Consider the following 19,016-nt stretch of genomic DNA (forward strand, 5'->3'; position numbering starts at 1 on the left):
GGCCCCGGGTGGGGCCGGCGCAGGGCCTACTCCGCCCGCCAGCGCCGAGGGCGCCTCGCTCGCTCCGAGAATGTAGTCTTGATTTAATTTTTTGTTCTTCTAGCTAGAGCTCTTGATCATTGAACTAAGAGGAGAGTCTAGGGGGAAAGAGGCCTAATTTACAATGATCTGACAAAAATTTACTATTGGTAAAGAAATTTAATTATACACCAGTTTAACATAATAACCTACAACATGACTGGCAATTATTTTAACATAAATTCCTGGAAATTTCACATTATTTTGGAATACAATACACATATAGATATATAAGTATACAATGTATCATACATACAACTTAAATATAATGACAAGAAAATTAGAATTATTTATTTTTACAATGCTTTTCATTTTTATCCAACATATAAAGAATAAGCCTGATCAGTCCAAATCTCCCTTTTGGATGTTTCAGGAGCTCTCTGTAAACATCCAAGAATTACTTTGAGGTCAAAGATCTTCTGTTTGCACTAAAACTAAAGCCAGAAAAAGCTACTTAAGAATTTGTTTCCCTGTTAGACGTCTGGTCTGTAAAATGCAACACACAACACACAAATACTAGCTGTTTCATTAAACCAACCATACTAAGATAAACATGATGTTGCTTGATTAATAAAAACCTAGACAAACATGTTGGAAATTGTAAAGACTTTCATTTATTAATCTCTGCTTTTCATTATATTCGAAGTTTGTTTATTTACTACAGTTATATAAACTTGAAAAGAATTTGAATTAATTTGAATGAGCACTTTTTCTATAAACCAAATTGAATAGAATTCTTTAAGGCCTTTTTTCACACAGACACACAATGTATATAACATGACATATTACATGTATGGTTGCACACACACATCAGGACTATAGGATTCAATTTCCCTGGGGTTACCTTGACACTAATACTCTTTAGAGTAACCCTCTTTTTTGAAATTTTTAATTATACACTCAAGGATGGTGGCTTTTAACTTTTTGATGTCTACACTGATGGAGTTTTGTTTCTATTTTTTTTTTTTGAGAGGTTTTCGCTATAGGGCGCGTGCGCTCGCCAGACAGACAGAGAGAGACATACAGACAGAAAGTGAGAAATCATCCCCCAGGGGGGATGGTCATGCCGCAATCCCTTCTCCTCCATTCTCCTCTTGGGATCTTGGGCACACATGCACATGCTCCCAGCATGAGTTTTAAGCCACTGGGTCCGGAACGCGAACTGCGGTCAACTACGTGGGAGTCCAGCGACATAGCCATTACGCTAACTGCTGGTTCCCAATATTCCTGATAGTTTCACCCCTTCTAAGTGTAATGTTTTCAAGAGGCCCTTGCAGTTTTTGGAGAGCTAAGCATGCATTCCAAGGGAACTGTTCCAACCTTCCATAATTTCTAAAAAGGCAAGTATGTTCTTTGTTCAGGATATACCCTAGAGCACTCCAGGACCATATTGCCTTCACCTGTACCTCCTATGGTTGCAAGGCAATTACCACCAATAGTTCTGTGTCTGTAGGGATCACCAGTTCTTGAATGCCTTGATTTTTTTTTTACCTTTTTTTATTTGTTTTTTATTTATTATCATCATAACCTTGTTTATATTACATTGAATTGCATATAACTTTACAGTGTATTACATTGCTTTTTCAAAAGGGAATGCCATGCATGTCAGTCAATACTGAGACATTAAAAACCACATTTCATCATTCAATATCTTTTCATTGTTTGTCCCGTTCATTATTATTATTCCAATTATTTTTTAACCAATCACTATTTCTCATTTTGCTTGTAAAAAGACTTTACCCATCATGAAATACTTCTCAGACCAATCCAGTTGAGAATACTATACACATCATGATCAACAGGTAATAAACCGTATCTGTGTCCTACTAATGTCATGCGTCTCTATTTGTTCTCTTACTATCTTTATACTCTTCTTTTCACCCCCCCATTCCACACTTATTCTCCTTAAGTATTTTCACTGCTTTTATGTCCCCCAGTATTTCGCTCTCTACCATAGCGTGCGGATAGTCAGTATATATTAAGTGGATACATACAATATCTTGCTTTCATAGCCTGGCTTACTTCACTCAGCAATATCTGACCACTTCCTATCAAATGCCAGGGTCTTGTTATTTTTTATGGCTGAGTAGTATTCCACAGAGTATATATGCCACACTTTTCCAATCCATTAATCAGTTTGTGGACATTTAGGTTGGTTTCATGTCTTGAATGCCTTGATTCCTCAGCTAGCCCAGGTTGTAACAAAAATAGTAAGACTAGCAAGACTCAGATTTAAAAGAGAGGTGGGGTTTCTCTATGTAATGAGAACTTCTGTCTCCCTTAGAGCACAGGTAAAATGACTGAGGGATTAAGTAGCAGAAAAAATCCCTAAAGAACAAACATTAAGGAGGTGGCTGAACTCAGCCCAAGAGAGCACAAAGGAGGATGGAGCTCTCAGCCAGATAGAGGTGAACTGGGAGAAGGCAGACCAGGGCCCTGGAAAACTCCTCTCTATGGGAGAGGAAATGACTTAGGACAAGAGCCTGGTAAAGTCCTATCAAGAATCCAGCAGGCATTGGGACCAGCAGTTAGCGTAATGTCTATGTCACTGAACTCCCATGTAGTCGACTGCGGTTCGAGTCCCGGACCCGGTGGTTTAAACTCATGCCAGGTGCATGTGCATGTGTGTCCAAGATTCTGAGAAGAAAATGGAGGAGAAGGGATTGTGGTGTGGTCGTTCCCCCAGGGGGGATGATTTCTCGCTTTCTATCTCTCCGTCTCTCTCTGCCTTTCTGTTGAGCATAGTGCCCTATAGCAAAAACCTCTCCAAAAAAATAAAGAATCTAGCAGGCATGTCTACACAAGAGCCTAGTAAAGTCCTGTCAAGAATCTAGTAGGCATGTCTACTCAAATTGAGCCCCTTATGTTATCTAACCCCCGGATTCCAGCATGTCTGGTAGAATCTAAGTAGGGATTCTATAATTGTGTCCAGTCAGCCCTAGATCCAGCCACCTTAGGAAGGACTCAGACCCCCCAGTCCAGCAGATCAGATTCAGGGAGTTTTCCTTCGCCAAACTTATACTTACCAATTTGCTGAACCTAAAGAAGAGCAAGGCAAGAACACCAGAAGAAATGTCTCTGGAGGGCTTATGCTAAACTCCACAATTTTTGGAGGAGTTGTTGGCCTCTGTTGCCTGGCTGTCAATCCCAAAAGGTGACTCCAGGGCCCTAGGAAGTCCAAGGTGGCATGCCTCACCTAGACACTCTCTGAGTAGCTGGCAGCTGGCCCAAGTTAGGCCACTCTCTCTGAGATGCCTCACCCAAATACCGGGTAGGAACCAATCTTGCAGAGGTCTCAAAATATTGTAGTCTTATCATTGAGAAATAAGAGAACATCCAGACATAGCCAAATCATAGAATTTCTTTAATAATAGGGCAGTCAAATGTGGGAGGACTCGTGTCTCTCCAAAACCTTGCAGCCTCGAGTGCAAAGAGAGAGGTGCTTATAAAAGCAAAGATAACAATCGATTTTTGTGTTGACATGGTGATTACAATGGCAATTAAGGAGGGGTGGAGAGGAAAGGGAGTGGGTTACTATGCCAAACCAGTTACAGAAGCTGAATTAGGCAGGTTAATAATTTCTAAAGTGACTCCCCAGACCTTTGTTTAATGGTCCCCCTGGCTCAAGGAAGGGGTCTGGTGATTTGCAGTTACATTGCTGAGGAACATTTTAAAAAAGGTTTCAGGCTAGTTAGCAAAGACAGACTACTAATCACTCTGTTTACTCTGGGCAAAAGGAGGAAGCAAGTATAACATAAAGTTAAAAGATGGAGGTGCTTCTACATCAGGCAGAAGGTCTTCAGTAGTCCTAACCCCAGAATGTCCTAACCACTTGGAACTCAAATATAGATGGCTGCTGATTGGCTTGTCCTATGGGGGCAGGAGGAAAGATAAAAATAAGCAGAACAAAAGGGCAGCAGAGAGCTAAGAAGTTTAAAAATTTTTAAAAATAAATTAGAGAGAGAGAGATGGAGAGAGACAGAGAGAATAAGTAGGGTTCTATAACCTGAGTCCTGGCTAAAACTGGAGGACAGGAGGGTGAAGTCTGGGCAAAGGTTCTTTGGTAGTCCTAATCCCTGAATGGGGTCACTCAGAAATCAAATATAGATGGCTGCTGATTGGCTCGTCCTATGGGGACAGGGAGAAAGGTGAGAATGAGAAAGACAAGAGTGACAGAGTGCAAACAAGTTTAAAATTTAAAAATTAAAAAGAGAGAAAATAGAGAGAGACATAGAGAATCACTAAAGCTCTCTAACCTCGCTCCTGGCTAGATGTGAGGGGCAAGAGGGTAAAGTTTGGGGAGAGGGTCTTCAGTAATCCTAATTTCTGAATGGGGCCACTTGGAACTCAAATATAGATGGCTACTGATTGGCTTGTCCTAGATCCGGGCTAGATCTGGGATACAGGAGGGTGAAGTCAGTGCAAAGGGTCTTCTGTAGTTCTAATCCCTGAATTGGGCTTCTTGGAACTCAAATACAGATGGCTGCTAATTTGCTTATCCTATGAGGGCAGAACAAGAGGTAAGCATTAGCAAGACAAAAGAGCAGAAGAGAGCTAAGAAGTTAAAAAAAAATTAATTAAATATATATAGAGAGAGGTGGAGAGAAACAGAGAGCATAAGTAAGGTGCACTCACCTGACTCCTGGCTAGGTCTGGAGACAGGAGGATGAAGCCTAGGCAGAAGTTCTTCAGTGGTCCTAATCCCTGAATGGGACTGCTGAAGGACAAGAGGCTGGTAAAGTCCTATTAAGAATCCAGCAGGCATTGGGACCAGCAGTTAGCATAATGGCTATGTCGCTGGACTCCCATGTAGTGGACCATGGTTTGAGTCCCGGACCCGGTGGCTCAAACTCACACCAGGCACATGTGCATGTGTGTCCAAGATCCTGAGGGGAAAATGGAGGAGAAAGGAACTCAAATATAGGTGGCTGCTGATTCACTTGTCCTATGGGGCAGGGGTAAAGGTAGGAATTAACAAGATTAAAGAGCAGCAGAGAGTTAAGGAGTTTAAAAATTAAAAAGAGAGAAATGGAGAGAGAAAGGGAGAATAAGTAGGGTGCTCTAATCTGGCCCCTGGAAAGAGCTGTGGAGCAGGAGGGGAAGTCTGAGCAGAGGGTCATTAGTAGTCCTAATCCCTGAATTGAGCTATATGTAACTCAAATATAGGTGGCTGCTGATTGGCTTGTCCTATGGAGGCAGGTGAAAAGGTTAGAATTAGCACGGCAAAAGAGTGGCAGAGAGCTAAGAAGTTTTAAATAAAAGAAAAAAAAATTTTGGGGGGTGGGAGAGATTTTTCACTATAGGGCGCATGCGCTCGCCAGACAGACAGAGAGAGACATACAGACAGAAAGCGAGAAATCACCCCCCAGGGGAGATGGTCATGCCGCAATCCCTTCTCCTCCATTCTCCTCTCGGGATCTTGGGCACGCACGCACACGCGCCCGGCGTGAGTTTTAAGCCACCGGGTCCGGGACGCGAACCGCGGTCGACTACGTGGGAGTCCAGCGACATAGCCATTACGCTAACTGCTGGTTCCCTAAAGAAAAAATGTAAAAGGAGAGATACTCTGTAAAACTTCTCCAGCCAGGGGGCAGGAGAGTGCAGAGGGTCTTCTGTAGTCCTAATCCCTGAATGGGGCCACTCAGAACTCAAATATAGATGGCTGCTGATTGGCTTGTCCTGGCTCTTGGCTATATCTGGGCCACAAGAGGGTGAAGTCTGCGCAGAGGGTTCTCATCTGTGCAGAGGGTTCTCAGTAGTCCTGATACCTGAATGGGACCACTCAGAAATCCTCCATCTTTTTCTTATATGCACTAATTGCTATGAATTTTCCTCTTATGGCTGCTTTTGCTGTGTCCCAAAGATTATGGAAACTCATGTACTCATCATTGATTTCCTTGAATCTTTTTATTTCAGTCTTAATTTCTTCAGTAGTTGTGAAGTCATTCAAAAGTAGGTTATTTTTAGTTTTCATTTATTTGTGTATTTTTGAGGGTTTTTGCTGAAATTCATATCAATTTTAATTCCATCTTGGTCAGAGAAGGTATTGGATATAGTTTCTATGCCTTTGAATCTGTAAAGGCTTGTTTTGTGCCCTATCATATGGTCAGTCAATGATAAGGTTCCAAGTGGGGGTGAGAAAAAAGTATATTTCGTGGTTTTGTGAAAAATTCTATAGATATCTACTAAATCCATTTGATTTATGGTATCATTTAGATCCTGTATCTCTTTGTTTCTTTTTCATCTAGACAGAAGTTAACAAAGTTTTGAGATCTACAACAATTAGTGTGTTCCAGTCTATCTTAGTGTGTTGCAGTCTATCTATCCTCTTAGATCTAACAGTTTTTCCTTGATATTTGGGTGCTCCCAAGTTAGGTATATAGGTATTTATACATGTTTTATCTTCTTGATGAATGACCTTTTTCAGTACTATATAATGCTGTTTTTCATCTCTTCTTACAGGTTTCATTTAAAAGTCTATTTTGTCTGAAATTTGTATCATGACTCCAGCTCTTTCTGGGTTCCCATTTGCATGGAATACCTTTTACCAGCCCTTAACTTTTAGTCTATGTATGTCTTTATCCAAGAGATGTGTTTCTTATTGGCAACAGATAGAGGAATTTTATTTTTTATCCATTCAGTCAATCTGAGTCTCTTGATTGGAGAATTTAATCCATTAACAGTCAATGTTACTATCAATATTTTGGGCTTGTCCCTACCTTTAAATTGGCCATTTTCTTGGTTGTCTTTTATCCTCTCATTTCTTTATGTTCCTTTTTTTTTTTGGAGAGATTTTTGCTATAGGGCACGTACACTCGCCAGACAGACAGAGACACAGAGACAGAAAGCGAGAAATCACCCCCCAGGGGGGATGGTCACGCTGCAATCCCTTCTCCTCCATTCTCCTCTCAGGGCCTTGGGCACTCACGCACATGCACCTGGCGTGAGTTTTAAGCCACTGGGTCCGGGACGCGAACCATGGTTGACTACGTGGGAGTCCAGCGACATACCCATTACGCTAACTGCTGGTTCCCTTTATGTTCCTTCTTTAGTTTCCCTTGTACAGAAATATCCAGAATTTCTTGAAGAACTGATCTGATGTTGGCCAATTCTTTCAGGTTTTGTTTGTCTGAGAAAATTTTTATCTTTTTCTCCCATGTGAAGGATAATCTTTTTTTTGGAGAGGATTTTGCTATAGGGAGTGTGCGCTTGCCAGACAGACAGAAAGAGACACAGAGACAGAAAGCGAGAAATCACGACCCAGGGGGGATGGCCACGCTGCAATCCCTTCTCCTCCAGTCTCCTCTCGGGATCTTGGGCACGCATGCACACGTGCCCGGCGTGAGTTTTAAGCCACTGGGTCCGGGACGCGAACCATGGTTGACTACGTGGGAGTCCAGTGACATAGCCATTACGCTAACTGCTAGTCCCGTGAAGGATAGTCTTGATAGATATAAACTATCTTGGTTGAAACTGTTTCTCTTTTATCACTTTCAGTATGTCTTTCCATTCTTTCCTTGCTTGCATTGTTTCTGTTGAAAGGTCCAGTGTTAACCTATTAGGAATACCTTTGTTAGTTACTTGATATTTCTCTCTTGCCAGTTTTAGTATCTTGTCATTATCTGTGGTTTTGGTTAGTCTGGCCGTGGAGAGGATCTTCTTGGGTTGATTCTATTTGGGGTCCTTTGTATTTCTTGGATCTGGATGTGCTTCTTTAAACTTGAAAAGTTTTCTTCCAGAATTTCATGAAATAGATTTTCAATGCCCTTATTAGTTTCTTCACCTTCCAGGATATGAATTATTCAGATGTTTGGACATTTAATAGAATCTAGAATTTCTCATATAGTATCCTCATTTTGTTGTTGTTGTTATTTTCTCTATCATTTTGGTGTTTTTTTCCTAGGTCAGAGGTTTTGTCTCCTATGTCTGAGATTCAATTTTCAGCATGATCTAATCAGTTTTAATACTTTCAAGAGAGATTTTGATTTCCTGTATTACAGTCTTCACCTCTAACAGTTCCATTTGATTCTTTCTTTTTTTTAATGTATTTTTAATTTCAATTTCTTTTATACATTCAATCACATGTCACTTAGCTTGCAAAGTGAATATTCCAACATGTATTCATTTCTTACCAGTCAAGTTGAGAATACTATACACGTTATCTTCAACAGATAATAACATATTTGATTCTTTCTTATGGTGTCCATTTCATATCGTGCAAGGACTTCCTCAACTCCTGGAACTCCTCCCTCAACTCCTCTTGTTGTCTTTTCTGTTCCTATTAATAAAATTTTGTCACCATGAATGTTCAAAACTTTCTCTGACATTTTGGTAACTTCTGTTTTTTCAAGAGATGGAGGAGAGTTATTGTGTTTTCTTGATGGAGACATATTTCCTGTTTGTTTGTTTGTTTCCTTCAAACTTGAGGCTCTTCTCTGACATGTAGCCATTTGGTGACATATTTACTTTTGGATAACTCTTGGAGAATGTTTCTGCAACTGGGAACCTATTTGCTTCCTTTTGCTGTGGATTGCTTCTGTGCCAATGTCTCTCTTCTGATTTGGTTAGCTATGTGGCCACCACAGGAGAAGTTTTCTGAAGAGCAGTTTCTCTTTATTTGCTGGTGGTTCAGTGCTGAGCGAGGATCCCTAATAGCCTCATGGGACTTAGATGTTTTAAAACTAAAATTCTAGACCTGTCTAGTCCCTCTTGGGAGGGTTGAGAATGAGTAGAAAGTGGCAAAGTAAGAGGGAAGAAAACAGAATATGAAAGAGGAAAAAAAGAAAAATATTTTGGCAGGGAGCTGCAGATGGAGGTGGACTCTGTCTGAGAGCGATGGGGGAAAGAGAAGTAAAGAATTAGCAAAAGAAAGAAGGGGGAAAAAAAAGGCCTATCTTTAGGCTGAGAGGAGAGGAGCTCTGAGCTTAGGGGCTGTGGTTGGGGCTGATGGTCAGCCCTGCCTCAATTTCTCCAACTGGGCAGGGGGCTGTGGATGAAGGTGGACTCTGCTTGTGAGCTGAGAGCTTCCCTGACCTTTTCACTGAGAGTATGGGGAGCTTGGGGATGGGGGCTGGGGCTGGGGCTGGGGCTGATGGTCAGCCCTGCCTCATTTTCTCTGACTGGGCCGGAGGCTGCAGATGGATGTGGACTCTGCTTGAGGGCCTATTCCAGACAAATTCTATGATTGTTTTTCCTAAATCTGTGAAGAATATCTATGGCAACTTTATTAGGATTGCATTAAATATGTAGATTAATTTGGGTAGAATAGACATTTTGATTATATTAATTCTTCCAATCCAGAAGCCTTGGATATCTTTCCACTTTGGAGTGACATTTTCAATTTATTTTCTTAGTTTTTCACACCTGGTGGGTACTGAAGAGGAAAAGCCAAGGTATAGTCTGGGAGGAAGGAGGGACCAGGAATTCACCAATCATAAGGCAGGTCTCTGCCCCCTGTCTGGGGACACAACAAGACTCTTTGGCTAGCACAGGCCAATCACACCCTCCTGGGTGTCCAAGGATACATGTTTGGGTGCTTGGGAATCTGGACACAACTGCTCTCAGTTCTCTCCTGTTGGAAACTGCAGCCATGCTGGAAGTTAGAGTGCTGAGTCACTGAGAGGAAACTAGCCTCAGGCAAGAGGCATTATTAGCCCACAGGCCTGTGAGCAGCAAGCGGGAGGGGGCAGCACCTTGGGGAGCTGGCTACCTGCCATGGTCAAGTACTGGGTTCCTTGCTTCCTCTTGATCTTCATTTCTAACACTGCAGTGTCTTCCTCAGCTTCTCTCTATATTTTAATGTGTACACCTCTCCTCCCTTCTACTTAACACAGAACTAGAACTACTAGCATGAGAAATCCACATAAGAAAAAGAAACCAAAGGATCCAAATTGTAAAGGAAGAAGTAAAACTATCCCTGTTTGCAGATGGCATCATCCTATAACATAGAAACACTAAAGACTCCACAAAACAAACAAACAAACAAACAAAAAGAGTTAATAAATGAATTCAGAAAAGTTGCAGGATATGAAATCAACATTGAAAAATCAATTGCATTTTTTTATACCAAGAACAAACTACCTGAAAAAGAAATAAAATAATCCCATTTACAATAGTATCAAAAAGAATAAAATATTTAAGAATAAATTTAATCAAGGACGCAAACGTCCTGAACAGTGAAAATTGTAAAATACCAATGGAAGGAATTGAAGACACAAATAAATGGAGAAATCCATGTTTGTGAATTAAAAGAATTAAAATTGTTAAACTGTCCATACTACCGAATGTGGTATACAAATCTGACATAGTCACTATCAAAATTCCAGTGGCATTTTAAATAGGAAGACAAATTCTAAAATGTATATGAAACCACAAAAGACCCTGAGTAGCCAAGACGATCTTAAGAAAGAAAAGCAAAGTTGGAGGTATCATACTTACCGACTTCAAATTATATTGTAAAGTGATAGTAATCAGGACAGCATAGTAGTGACATAAAAATGGACACACACCAATGGAACAGAACAGAAACTCCAGAAATAAATATAAACAGGGATAATTTTACTTCATCTTTTTCCAGCATCATTTGCCAAAGAGGTTTTCCTTTTCCCACTGGATTGACTAGTATCCTTTGTCAAAAATCAGTTGACTCTAAGTTTTGGGGTTTATTTCTGGGATCTCCCTTCTATTCCATTGACCTGCCTGTTTGTTTGTTTTGTTTGTTTGTTTTGCCAATAACATGCTGTTTTCTTTTCTTTTTTTTTGGAGAGGTTTTTGCTATAGGGTGCGTGTACTCGCCAGAAAGAGAAAGACAGAGAGACAGAAAGCGAGAAATCACCCTCCCCCCCAGGGGAGGATGGCCACACGGCAATCCCTTCTCCTCCATTCTCCTCTTGGGATCCTGGGCACGCATGCACACATACCTGGTTTGAGTCTAAGCCACCGGGTTCGGGACTCGAACCGCAGTCAACTACATGGGAGTCCAGCGACATAGCCATTGCGCTAACTGCTGGTCCCACCATGCTGTTTTAATTATCACAGCTTTATAGTATATTTTGGGGTTAGGGAGTGAGATGCTATGAATTCTACTCTTCTCATGCAGGATTGCATTGGGAATATGAGATCTTTTGATTCCAGCAAATTCTATGATTGTCTTTTCTAGATCTGTGAAGAATGTCTCTGATATTTTGACTGGAATTGCATTAAATATGTAGATTAACTTGGATAGAATTGCCATTTTGATTGTATTAATTCTTCCAATCTAGGAATGTGGGATGTCCTTCTACTTTTTTTGTGTGTCATTTTCAATATCTTTTTAAAAGATTTTTATAGTTTTCTTTGTAAAGGTCTGACTTCCTTAGTTAGGTTTATCTCTAGGTATTGCATACATTTTTGTAGCTTTGGTAAATGGGATTCCTTTCTTCAGATCTACCTCATTCAACTTGTTAATATATAGAAATGCTAAAGACATTTATTTGGATGTTGATTTTGTATCCTGAGATTTTACTGTATTCATTTATTACTCTAAGTTTTTTTCATGGAAACCTTTGTGTCTTCTAATACATGTCATCTGCAAATAAAGATATTTTCGATTCTTCTTTGCCTATTTTAATGCCTTTTATATCATTCTCTTTTCTGATTGCATTGGCTAAGACTTCTAGCAGTATATTGAAAAGAAGTAGAGAAAGCGGGCAGCCTTGTCTAGTACTGGTTTTCAGTGGAAAAGCTTTTAGCTTTTCCCCATTCGGTATAGTGTTAGCTGTATGTAGGTTTTTCATATATGGCTTTTATTGTGTTGAGAAATGACCCTTCTATACCAATCTTGCTGAGAGTCTTAATTATGAAGAGTTGTTGTATTTTATCAAATGCCTTCTCTGCATCAATTTAAATGATCATATGAATATCCTTTTTTTTTTTGAGAGGTTTTCACTATAGGGCGCATGCGCTCGCCAGACAGAGAGAGACACAGAGACAGAAAGCGAGAAATCACCCCCCAGAGGGGATGGTCACGTCACAATCCCTTCTCCTCCATTCTCCTCTCGGGATCTTGGGCATGCACGCACACGTGCCCAGCATGAGTTTTAAGCCACCAGGTCCGGGACGCAAACCGTGGTCGACTATGTGAGAGTCCAGCGACATAGCCATCACGCTAACTGCTGGTTCCCAATCTTTCATACATTTTGAGTTAATTGGTCCAGTTTCATTTTCTTGCAGGTGGTTATTCAGTTCTCCCAGCACCATTGCAGAAAACTTTCTTTTCTCTACTATGTCATCTTCTATTCTTGGCCAAAGATAAGTTGGTTGTATGGTTTGGGGTTTACTTCTGGATCCTTTATTCTGTATCATTGGTGTATGTGTCTTTTCGTGGCAGTACCTTGCTGTTTTGATTATAACAGCTTTGTAATACATTTTGAGGTCAGGTACTAAGATGTCTCCTAATTTATTCTTTTTGAACAGTATTGTTTTGACAAAACAGGGTCTTTCATGATTTCCAATAAATTTTATGATTTTTTTCTAGTTCTGTGAAGAATATTACCAGTAATTTTATCAGAATTGCATTGAATTTGCAAAATAATTTAGGTAGAGATGTCATAATTACATTGATTCTTCCAATCCAAGAAAATGGGTGTTATTCTTTTTTAATTTGTATACTTTTTTTTTACACTTTATTCATAATTTTTTCTTGTAGAGATCTTTCACCTCTTTGTAGGCTAGTTCCTAGGTATTTTAATTTTTGTTGCAATTGTAAATGGAATTGCTTTCTTCAATTCTGCCTCAGTCTGTTTATTGTTGGTGTACAAACATGCTATAGATTTTTGTATATTGATTTTATATTCTGTATTGAATTAATTTATCCTTCCAGTAGTATTTGTTTTTTGTAGATTATTTTGTATTTTCCATGTATGTAATCATACCCTCTGCCAATAGGGACAATTTAGCTACTCCTTTTCTGATTTGAATACCTTTTATTTTACTCTCCTGTCTGGGTTGGCTAGGACTTCTAGCACTGTTTAAAAGGAATGGGAAAGGTGGGCAACCTTGTCTTGTTCCATGTTTTTAAGAAGGCTTTCAGGGGAACCAGCAGTTAGCGTAATGGCTATGTCGCTGGACTCCCACATAGTCGACCACGGTTCGCATCCCAGACCCGGTGGCTTAAAACTCACGCCGGGCGCGTGTGCATGCGTGCCCAAGATCCCAAGAGGAGAATGGAGGAGAAGGGATTGTGGCGTGACCATCCCCCCTGGGGGGTGATTTCTCGCTTTCTGTCTTTCTGTCTCTGTCTGTCTGGCGAGCGCACGCGCCCTGTAGTGAAAATCTCTCCAAAAAAAAAAGACGGCTTTCAGCTTTCCCCCATTCAGTTTGATGTTAGCACTGTATTTGAAATACATGACTTTTATTGTGCTGAGAAATGTCCCTTTTATACTTTTATTTCTGAGTCTTAAAGGATTTTCTATTTTATCACATGCTTTTTCTGTATCAATTGATATAGCCATATGGTTTTTATTTTTTTCTTCCATTAGGGTGATAAATTATATTTATGGTTTTTGCATATGCTGAATCATCCTTGGGATAAAGCCTACCTGGTCACGGTGCATAATCCTTTAAATATATTGCTTGATTCAATTTCTTAGTATTTTTAATAGTATTTTTCTTCTTCTTATTCATTCATTCAATCGCTATACTTCATTTAGACTGGGAGAAAATTTTTGTTAACTATGCGTCACATAAGGTACTGATAACTAGAAGACATAGGAAACCCAAGTGGTTTACCCAGAAGAAAATGATGAACCCAATTAAGAGATGGAAAAATGAGCTGAATAGACAATTCTCTAAGGAAGATATACGAACAGCCAAAAAGCATATGAAAAAATGCTCAACATCCCTCATCATAAGGGAGATGCAGATCAAAATCACGAGATACCACCTAACCCCAGTCAAAATGGTGGAGATTTAAAAAAAAAAAATGGTTAAGTGTTGAAGGGGATGTGGTGAAAGGGGAACTCTCCTATATTGTTGGTGGGAATGTAAACTGGTTCAGCCACTGTGGAGAATATGGAGGTTCCTCAAAGATCTTCAAATAGCACTACCATATGATCCAGTAATTCCATTCCTGGGTATCTACCCAAAGGATAGGAGAATGCTTAATTGGAAAAGTGTTTGCACAGCTATATTTATTGTGGCATTATTCATGATTGCTAAGAATCAACCCAAATGTCCATAAACAGATGCATGGATTGCAAAAGTGTGGCATATATAGTCCATGGAATACTATTCAGCCATAAAAAAGAAGACCCTGGCATTTGGTAAAGAGATTTTTGCTATAGTTGTGTGCACTCACCAGAGAGAAAGAATGTGAGAAATCCCCCCCCCCCCCCCCCGGAGGGTGGGCAAAATCCCCCCCCCCCCCACCCAGGAGGATGGCCATGCCATAATCCCTTGTTTTCCACTCTCCTCTTGGGATTTTGGGCATGCAAACACGCACACATGCCCAGCATGAGTTTTAAGCCTCTGGGTCTGTTACTCGAAATGCGGTCAGCCTTGTGGTAGTCCAGTGCCTTAGCCACTACACCACCTGCTGGCCCCAAATGGACTTTAAAATTTAAACTGGTATATCCCACACAATGAAATATTACTCAGTCATAAAAAGAAAGTACTGATGCATGCTATAACATGGATAAACCTTAAAACATTATGCTAAGTGAAGGAAATCAGTTACAAAAAGAAAACTTCACATACTGTAAGGTAAAACTTATATAAAATCAAGTAGGAAAATCTATAGAGAAAGTAAGTAAATTAGTAGAGTCTAGTTAAGGTTGAGGTGGGAAATAAAGAAATAGGATGTAAGTGCCATGCCGGACAATGTTAAACAATGTAACATACATGTAATTGAAATCTCAAAGACAGACAAGAAAGATGGACAGAAGTAATAATTAAAGAGATAACTGCCAAGAATAACCCAAACAAATGGAAGTGTATTCACCAACAAATAACCCTGAAGACCCCCATGGGGGGGGGAGGGGAGAAAACCACATTTAGGTACATTAAAGTAGAACTTCTGAAAACCAAGCAAAATAATCTAAAAAATAGCTAAAAAAGGAAGTAATATCAAATTAAAGGGAAAAAAAGCAAGAATCACTAACTTTGCATAGAAAATATAAGCTAGGAATAAACAAAATTACACACTCTTAAGTGTTAAAAGAAAAAAACTGTCAATGTTGAAGTCTATGCTCAAGCAAAATATTTTTTTTCTTTGAGAGATTTTCGCTATAGGGCATGTGCACTCGCCAGACAGAGAGAGAGAGACATAGAGACAGAAAGCGAGAAATCACCCCCCAGGGGGGATGGTCACGCTGCAATCCCTTCTCCTCCATTCTCCTCTCGGGATCTTGGGCACGCACGCACACGCACCCGGTGTGAGTTTTAAGCCACTGGGTTCGGGAAGCGAACCGTGGTCGACTACGTGGGAGTCCAGCGACATAGCCATTACGCTAACTGCTGGTTCCCAAGCAAAATATTCTTTAAAAATCATGACGAATTACAGAATTTATCAAACACAATTTTAAAAAATGTTAGGAAGCTCACATCATAAGAAATAGCTTTCAGACTTTAAAAATTTATCTGGCACGCTAGTGACGGTGCTGGATCCCACATAACCGACTATGTGACTGGAGTCTCAGACTGGGCAGCTTGAAAAACACACCAGGTGTGTCTGTGCATGCCCAAAATCCCAAGAGGAGAATGGAGAAGGGATTTTGGGTTGGCCATCCCCTCCAGGATGATTTCTCACTTTCTCTGTTTCCGGTGAGTACACTCACTCTATGGGAAAAAGAAAAAGAAAAAAGAAAAAGATCAGGACCAGCAGCCGATGCAATTGTTATGTTGTTGGACTCTCATGTAGTCAGCTGCAGTTTGGACCTGGACCCCGGAGCTTAAAACTCACACCAGACACATGTAAGTGTGTTTCCAAAATCCCAAGAGGAGAATGGAGAAGGGATTGAGGTGTGGCCATGCCCTTTGGTGGTGATTTCTCACTTTCTATCTGTCTCTCTGGTGAGTGCATGCAAGCACCCTATAGCAAAAATCTCTCTCTATATATATATATAAAAACTTAGATGAAAGCATAAAAATGCAGAAAGAAATCTGTGGAGCAAAAATAAAAATGTAATTGTTTAAAAGAAGGAAATAATAGCACCTTCGGTGATTCCCAATTCATTTTATGAAGAGTATTACACTTAACCAAACCAGACAATAGTAGTACAAAACAAACCTCCAAAGTGCAGACTAATATTCATCATGAATATAAATCTAATATTTTAAACAAAAAATGGGGAATATTATAAATAAAATATTTATATTTTATATATAAAATCAGTCAAAATATTTCATTCCAAGTAGGAATTATTCTGTTAATGCCAAATTGGTTCTGTATTCAACAATGTAAACCACCATATAAATTGGCTAAAAATTGCACGATCACATCAGCTGATGCAGAAAAAGCATGTGATAATACAATATGAACTCTGTAATTTAGGAATAGATTTGTATATCTTCAACCTGACAAAGAGTATAAAGTCCACAACTAAAATCATACTTACTGGTGAAAGTCCGAATGCTGTCTCCCTGGCATCATGAAAAAGGCAAAAGGGCAAAATGATGACTTTGCCAATTCTTACACAATGTAATACTGGATAATGTAAGAGATAAATCATGGAGATTAGAAATAAAGACATAAATTGTCTCTATCTGCAGATGGCATAATTGTTTAAATAAAAAGAAATCCCAGAAAATCTATTTTTTTTTTGAGAGGTTTTTTGCTATAGGGCACGTGCGCTCGCCAGACAGACAGAGACAGACAGAGAGACACAAAGCGAGAAATCACCCCCCAGGGGGGATGGCCACGCCACAATCTCTTCTCTCCCGTTCTCCTCTCGGGATCTTCGGCACATACGCACACGTGCCTGGCATGAGTTTTTAAGCCACCGTGTCCGGGACGGGAACCGCGGTTGACTACATGGGAGTCCAGCAACATAGCCATTACGCTAACTGCTGGTCCCCCCAGAAAATCTATTTTCTAAAAAATATCTAGGATGTGGTAGCACCTGTCCTATGATAAAGAAAATCTAGAACTATTGCTATAGAAATGAGGTCAGACAGATCAAAGGACACAAAATCAGCATTCAAATATCAATTACATATATTTTTTTACTAGTAATAAACACACAGGATCTGAAACTAAAAACACAATACCATTTATAATCAAATAAGTAATTCCTACATGTAAACTTAAAATACATATACACATACACAGGATTTGGATAATAAAGCCTACAAAATGCTGATGAATCAAAAGGCACTATGTACAGTGAGAAAAAAGTCAATCTCAGAAGATTACATACTGTATAATTCCATTTACATTAAATTCTTGAAATGACAAAACTACGGATATGGAGAAAAGACTACTGTTTTCAAGGGGCAGAGATGAGCAGTACAAAGGGTTAGCATGATGAAATCCTTTTATGATTATAGAACAGTTCTGTTAGTTGTGATGATTATACAATCTTATACATAGGATAAAATGGCACAAAATTTTACCCTCAAATGCACAATACATGTAAAATGGCAAAAATATTAATAAAGTGTGCAGTCTAGATAACAATATTGTACTGGGGCAATTTCTAATTCTGATATTTAACCAGTTATATATCACATTGGGAAAAACAGGGTGAAGAGTAAATGGGATTCTGTACTAATTTTGCAATTTCTTGCAATGTACAAATATTTTAAATAAAAGGTTAAAAATAAATAAAGAATAAGTACACACAAAGGCTCTTGATCATTTCAATTATTCATTTGATGGTCTTTATTTCACTTTTACTCTCATCTATCTTTATGAGGACAAGTCAAATATAACTTGGAATCTTAGATTGGATCTTGGAATATAAAAAGGGCATAAGTAAAAAAAAGATTAGTGAAATTAGAATATATTCTGAAGCTTAATATTATAGTAACAAGATGAATTTTGTAAATTGATCACCTTCCTTTGATTATGTAAAATTTACATGTAAACTTAAAATACATATACACATACACAGGATTTGGATAATAAAGCCTACAAAATGCTGATGAATCAAAAGGCACTATGTACAGTGAGAAAAAAGTCAATCTCAGAAGATTACATACTGTATAATTCCATTTACATTAAATTCTTGAAATGACAAAACTACGGATATGGAGAAAAGACTACTGTTTTCAAGGGGCAGAGATGAGCAGTACAAAGGGTTAGCATGATGAAATCCTTTTATGATTATAGAACAGTTCTGTTAGTTGTGATGATTATACAATCTTATACATAGGATAAAATGGCACAAAATTTTACCCTCAAATGCACAATACATGTAAAATGGCAAAAATATTAATAAAGTGTGCAGTCTAGATAACAATATTGTACTGGGGCAATTTCTAATTCTGATATTTAACCAGTTATATATCACATTGGGAAAAACAGGGTGAAGAGTAAATGGGATTCTGTACTAATTTTGCAATTTCTTGCAATGTACAAATATTTTAAATAAAAGGTTAAAAATAAATAAAGAATAAGTACACACAAAGGCTCTTGATCATTTCAATTATTCATTTGATGGTCTTTATTTCACTTTTACTCTCATCTATCTTTATGAGGACAAGTCAAATATAACTTGGAATCTTAGATTGGATCTTGGAATATAAAAAGGGCATAAGTAAAAAAAAGATTAGTGAAATTAGAATATATTCTGAAGCTTAATATTATAGTAACAAGATGAATTTTGTAAATTGATCACCTTCCTTTGATTATGTAAAATTTAATTGTAGATTTTTAATATTCACCAGTTGACCTGGGGAGAAATACCAATGACAGCAAAAGTGTTGAGCAACTCGACCACTCAGACTAGTGAGAGGATAAA

The 19,016-nt window shown here is 39.0% G+C and overlaps 1 pseudogene; it reads right to left on the reverse strand.

The window, feature by feature from the left end:
- The window catches only part of LOC102498891 (heterogeneous nuclear ribonucleoprotein A1-like), a 54,644-nt pseudogene extending 44,811 nt beyond the window's left edge, over positions 1-9,833 (reverse strand).
- Positions 9,834-19,016: the final 9,183 nt, after the last annotated feature.

The sequence above is a fragment of the Tupaia chinensis genome, unplaced genomic scaffold (genome assembly GCF_000334495.1).
Source record: "Tupaia chinensis unplaced genomic scaffold, TupChi_1.0 Scaffold000270_2, whole genome shotgun sequence".
NCBI lineage: Eukaryota > Metazoa > Chordata > Mammalia > Scandentia > Tupaiidae > Tupaia > Tupaia belangeri.